The 5579-nt window shown below is 38.2% G+C and overlaps 1 long non-coding RNA gene across 1 annotated transcript; it reads left to right on the forward strand.

Moving 5' to 3' along the window:
• Nucleotides 1–970: 970 nt before the first annotated feature.
• LOC118802857 lies at nt 971–5005 on the forward strand. Its single transcript, XR_005006788.1, has 3 exons — nt 971–1074; nt 3746–3814; nt 4870–5005. It is a non-coding gene; the product is annotated as an uncharacterized LOC118802857 (long non-coding RNA).
• The last annotated feature ends 574 nt before the right edge of the window (nt 5006–5579 follow it).

The following is a 5579-nucleotide window of genomic DNA, read 5'->3' on the forward strand; positions in this document are numbered from 1 at the left end:
AGTTGGAGTTCTCTGATAGCACTAATCCGGATGGATGTGTGACATTTACACCATACGAGACAGATTACGGAACTAAAGGACAGCACCACTGTTCTATACATACACACTGAACATTTTGAGGAATAACCAGCTTAGCTTTAAGGTGTACATTCAGTTTTTTTATGGCTGAATTATCTTGTTCAGTGAATGTATACTCACTGATGCATTTTGCAACATTTTGTTAAATTGGGAAAAAAAAACTGAGAAAAGATTATTCAGTGCTCTACTAAAGAAAACAGTAAAACTCCTGTTACTGTACACTGGCATGTATACTGGCATGATACATTTTATTATTCAGACCATTAGGTAGTATATCGCTGCCTGACCCACACAAAGTTCTCTTAGTTTCTTCATTTGTTGCGTGCGCAAGGTGATTTTAAAAGTTTTTCTTTGTGTACCAGGTTACATTTACACCCCTGCTTGTGTGCTTTGTGTTTGCTTGGTGCTTTGTTCTCTCAGTTATGAATATCTCTCGTTTTTTTGGTTTTCATGGCCCTCTGGCTTTGGTTTTCTTTGTTTCAGTATTTGTTCAGCAGTGTTCTGTCTTTGTTTTGTCACCTTTTGTGGAGACCTTTTTCTCATGGATATTTAATAAAACCCTGGACTTGCACTTGCATTCTGCCTCTTTGTCTCTCCCAACGTTATACACCAGCTGCCGTGTGTATTTTACACATGCTGTTTCCAGCTCCATCGTTTCAGTGGAACAATGAATAAAAATTAGTTTATTATTAAACATTGCTGCTTTAAAATATTGAGCCTAATTATACATCATTTCTCCAGTTCTGTGAGTTGAGAGTAGTGTACCCAAGATTGTGGAGGATATTAGGACACAGAGTGTATGAAGTGTATGATCGTCAGGATCTGGACTGAGTGCTGTAGAGCGATTCAGTTCATGGAGTTCGGCAATTAGGCCCCACCTGCCTGTTTTTCGTAACTGAAAGTAATGGGGGCTAGGGGCATGTGTGGTACTTTTTCACTTGCCTTCATTTCATTTTTGGATTGCCTGCCTGGTCTGTCTGTCTGCCTGAGTGCGAGGTGAGTACGAACTGCTGCAGTGCATACTGAACCACTCTTGTACAACACTTGAAGGCATTAAAAAGTCGATATCATCTGCAGTTTTGTTTGTATAGCGTATGCCACTGTATGTCATAAAGCCAGCTTGCACTGCACATTGCACAGGCTGAGCAGTGCTCTCTTTCCCTCTCCCAAATTCATTGCCAACTTTGGTGAGGTGGCTCAAGAGAAATATTCAAGTGGTTGAGTGAAACTGTAGTGAGATTTTGAATTTTGCACGCACAAGTGCAACCACAGCTCATAGCCGTCAGCATGTAGCCCTGTGTTTTTTTTTAACAGCTCCCTAGGAACCTCAAGCTGAACCATAGTTTTCGCTCTATTGCAGCTCCAGACACCTAAACAAAGGCATTAAAAATGTAGAATATCTCGTACAGGTGTGGTGCAGCTTTTTTTCAAGGGGTGCGGCTGTTTTAGAACTGTTTGTAGTGGCTAGTTTCCAGAGTTTAGACAGCATCAGCCATTCATAATAATAATAATCTTATTATTATTATTATTGATGTCTTGTCTCGTGAGTCAGAGAGGGAGAGTATCCACTCCTCACTCTGTGCTCAGATGCAGCCTTCTGCTTCACTGCGCTCTTCTCACTCCATTGGTGCATGTAAAGAGGCAGAGTTGCAAGAGCTGCTGCCAAAGTCTTCTCAAGAGGCTGTGATATGAATCCATCAGATCACCATGCAAAAGCACATAAACCAGTCTTGGTTTAAGTTTTATTCTGAGCACTTTGTTTGTTTGGCTTGAGATTTCTTCAGTGGTGGACAGTAACTAAGTAAATGTAATTTGTTGCTGTACTTAAGTATTTTTTTGTGTATCTGTACTTTACTGAAGTTTTTCCATTTTGGGTGACTTTTTACTTTCACTCCACAACATTTCAAAGTCAAATATCTCACTTTTTACTCCACCACATTCTGAGAAATCTGTCGTTCCTTTTGGTTTATGTGTGAATAAAAACATACCGTCAAAACAAAAGAAGCGCAAAGTAAGAACACCAATCAGGGCACAGCGGTCACTTTGTTTAGAGCTTGTTTTGACCTTTTGGTCATACCGACCCAGTGCAGCACACGGTTCAACATCAGTGCAGCAGCGTAAAATTTTGGGAGTGTCTATTCAACATAAATGATGAACTAACCTAACTTTGTGTAAACAGACCACAATATAGAAATATGTACTCATATGCAGTTGTGACTGACGTGTCTTTATTCTTAATTTATACAAACACAATTCATTTTATAGTAAATTAGTTTTGCTAGTTTATGTTTATGAACAGAGACCTACAGATGCAGTTTAGTAAAGGAAACTCATTTGTGAATCTGAGTTTAAAGTTTTTATTAAACTTAAATTTGTAACTAAGTTCAAATAAATCTTAAACTGAAACTTTGCTTGTTTGTAAAAAGTGATTTCAGAGCCACTCAGTTCTACTTAATGGAAACTGTTTGCCTTCAGTATTTTGTGCTTATGATAATTTTAATAGACATCAGCGTCACTAATTAATGACATTCTATTAAAAGACTGGTTTACCAAGAGAGACACTGGAGTATTTTCACCTAAAATGAGTTAATGAAGCGAGTCTTGTTACAAAAATGATAACAGGACATCAGAGCCATAATTAATCTTTTAGTACTTTCACTTTCGATACTTAAGTACATGAGGGGCATTCCACTCTCTGGCAAAAGTGCCAAAATCGTGAGACTTCATAATATTTATACACACACACACATCACGTCTCCTAACGGTTCTGATTAAACTGAGCTCATTGCAGACTGTCTGCAAGAATACAAACATATGCAAATGTCACACTCTGTCCTGTGAGACTAACAGCTGTGACACGCTGGTGGGGGGGCTTGTTTTGTTTTTAATGAAACTGTCAGGTGCAGGTTTGGTGGTTACGCGCCCCAAATGTTTACTCTCTCTTCCTCTCTCTCTCTCTTCATCTCTTTTTTTCCTCTCTCTCTTTCTCGCTGTCTATATATGACGAATTTTCTCAAAATATTAACTGGGTACCTTGAAATAATCACTTACTTTCTTGAAGCATCTAAGAATAATGAGTTTTTTTCTTGACAATTGGACACGCTGTCGAAATAATGACTGCAATTTCATGAAAGTAAATATCCAAATTTTCAGCATGAAGTTATTTGAGAGTAAGTCATTATTCTGACGGTCATTATGTCGACATAGTAAGTCAATATTTTGAGACAGTAAGTCAAACAGGGAAGGAGATAAACCCCTTATCATTCTGTTTTCTCTTGTACCTGACGTGAGTGAGCTTCCATAGAAACAGAATGCTAAATACTGATATTTCAGATCAAGCTTTAGTCTGAGCGCTGGGCTGTCACTGACCGGTTATTTTTCACTCTTCTGTCAGGTCAGGATATCCTGCAAATAATGGGTCCAAACAAAGTCTTGAAAATAATCCATTTGTTGGACATTTTGAGGTTTTTTTTATTTAAATGCACTTTGGTTGTGATTGGTGGAGTCAGGTTCACTGTTGGTTTTAGAAAGTATTTACGTCTTAGTCTTAGAATGAGAGTGGATTTCTGTGTTATAATGCAGTGATTACCTTTGTGATGGAGAACCCCCAGACTTTGTTTCGAATCATTGTAAAAGTCAATACCTCATCATTTTTCTTCTTCGTCAGTAAATCTTCCAGTTTTGACCATGAGCGCCTACCTTTGGGCTTTCATCCTGTCGCTCGCCACCTGTGCAGGTGAGTGACCATTTTATAAAATAGGCTGTGTGTTCCTCTATTTGTTTATATATAAAATATATACAACACTGTGCAGTCAGAGACCACCCCTCATTTATTTAACTTCCAGTCAAAATTGCTATGTTTAAGTACAAATTTTTTTTTTTTTTTGCAACAGAAAAACAAGCAGAAAACATATTTAACAGAAAATGACAAAGAAGCACCAACAACCATATATGCTATAAGATTTTAAGTATTTTGTGTATCCACTCTTTACCTTTATTACAGCTTCTAAATCCTAAATATAATACCTCTCCACAGCGTCTTTAACAGCTACACATCCTTTCAGACCCACAGCGCTGAATCGTCTTCTCACAGTGGAAGGATGGACAGAAACACCTGTGGATGTTTTCAGATCTGAAGCAGCTTGTTTTTCTCCTCTCTCTCAAAGATGAAAGCTTTAAGTGCTGTTTATCTGATGGGGGCAGTTTTGGTGTCTACCAGGTCTTCCAGGTGGTTGTTAGGAGCCACATTTAGTCTGTAGCTTTTAATCAGTTTTTGAACTCTAGTTTTGGAAACTCCTGTGTTTATTCGTTCATTTTCTTTTTCTACACTTTCTCCTTCCTCTGAGTGGACTATTTAATATCTAATCAGAAATATCTCCTTTAGTCATTTTAGATGCTCATGAGAGAGAAATGTGAGAGGCAGCTGAGGTGAGTACAGGTAGCTGTTAGTGTGAATATTAGTGTCTCTGTGAAGGTGAGTATAATGTCAGTGAGATCTTTGGAAGCAGCTTTTGTGGAAGGACACAGCTGTTACTGGATGGTTTTGAGACTGGAAGGATGGTTAAAGTGGCAGTAGGTCCACAAATATGAAGAGTGGACAAATTCAATATTGATAGAGTTGGTATTATACTGAGTGTTCGAGGCTTCTGTGTAATTTTCCTGACACTAAATACTTAAAAAAAGTTTTGGCTGGAAATTAAATAAACAAAAGAGTGGTCTTTGGAGGGGTCTTTGACTTATATATGTTTATATACTGACCAATTAAATGTTTTTATTTTATGTGTTATCCAGACTCTCTGTCTGCACAGTCTAGAATCTTCATGTCTGCCAGAGTGGGTTCCACAGCTGTTCTGCCATGTGACTGTAGAAAAGTGTCCACCCAAAGTCCTCATGTTGAGTGGAAAACCATCTCTGAGATGGTGTTTGAGCGAAGGGGTGTGGAGCTGTATCAGGGTGAGGGGTATAAAGGACGTGTGGACGTTCCTGAAGATCACCTGCTGAAGGGGGACTGTTCACTGGTGTTGAAGAACGTCAGACCTGAAGATGCAGGAATCTATGAAAGCTACCTGCTGGTGAGACGAAAAAAGAGATCTCTGAGTTCCAAAAGAGTCTTCCTCCAGAGTGTGGAGCTCTCAGTAGATGGTAAGGAGATTAAACTACAGAACATCAGAGTCTACAGAGATATACAGTGAATCATTTGTGCTTTCATGGAATTTGGTGTTCTCCTTCAGGTTCAGGTAAATCTTAATTAGGATATTTTTAAGTTGATAATTTCTGTTTTTTTTTCTTATTTCCACAAAGATGCACCAGAGGAGATTTACAGTGAAAATAAAGCAGCAGAACGTGAGTGTAAATCTTGTCTTATACAAGCCTTTTTTGTTGTACATTTATACATTTTATAAAGTTGAATATTATTTTCAGCCTGAGAATATATTGTTTGTATGTTTTTGCTTTTTCCAACAGAAAAGGTTCAGAAAAGAACCATGATAAGTCAACACGCA

Source organism: Colossoma macropomum, unplaced genomic scaffold, assembly GCF_904425465.1.
Source record: "Colossoma macropomum unplaced genomic scaffold, Colossoma_macropomum, whole genome shotgun sequence".
In the NCBI taxonomy this organism is placed as follows: domain Eukaryota; kingdom Metazoa; phylum Chordata; class Actinopteri; order Characiformes; family Serrasalmidae; genus Colossoma; species Colossoma macropomum.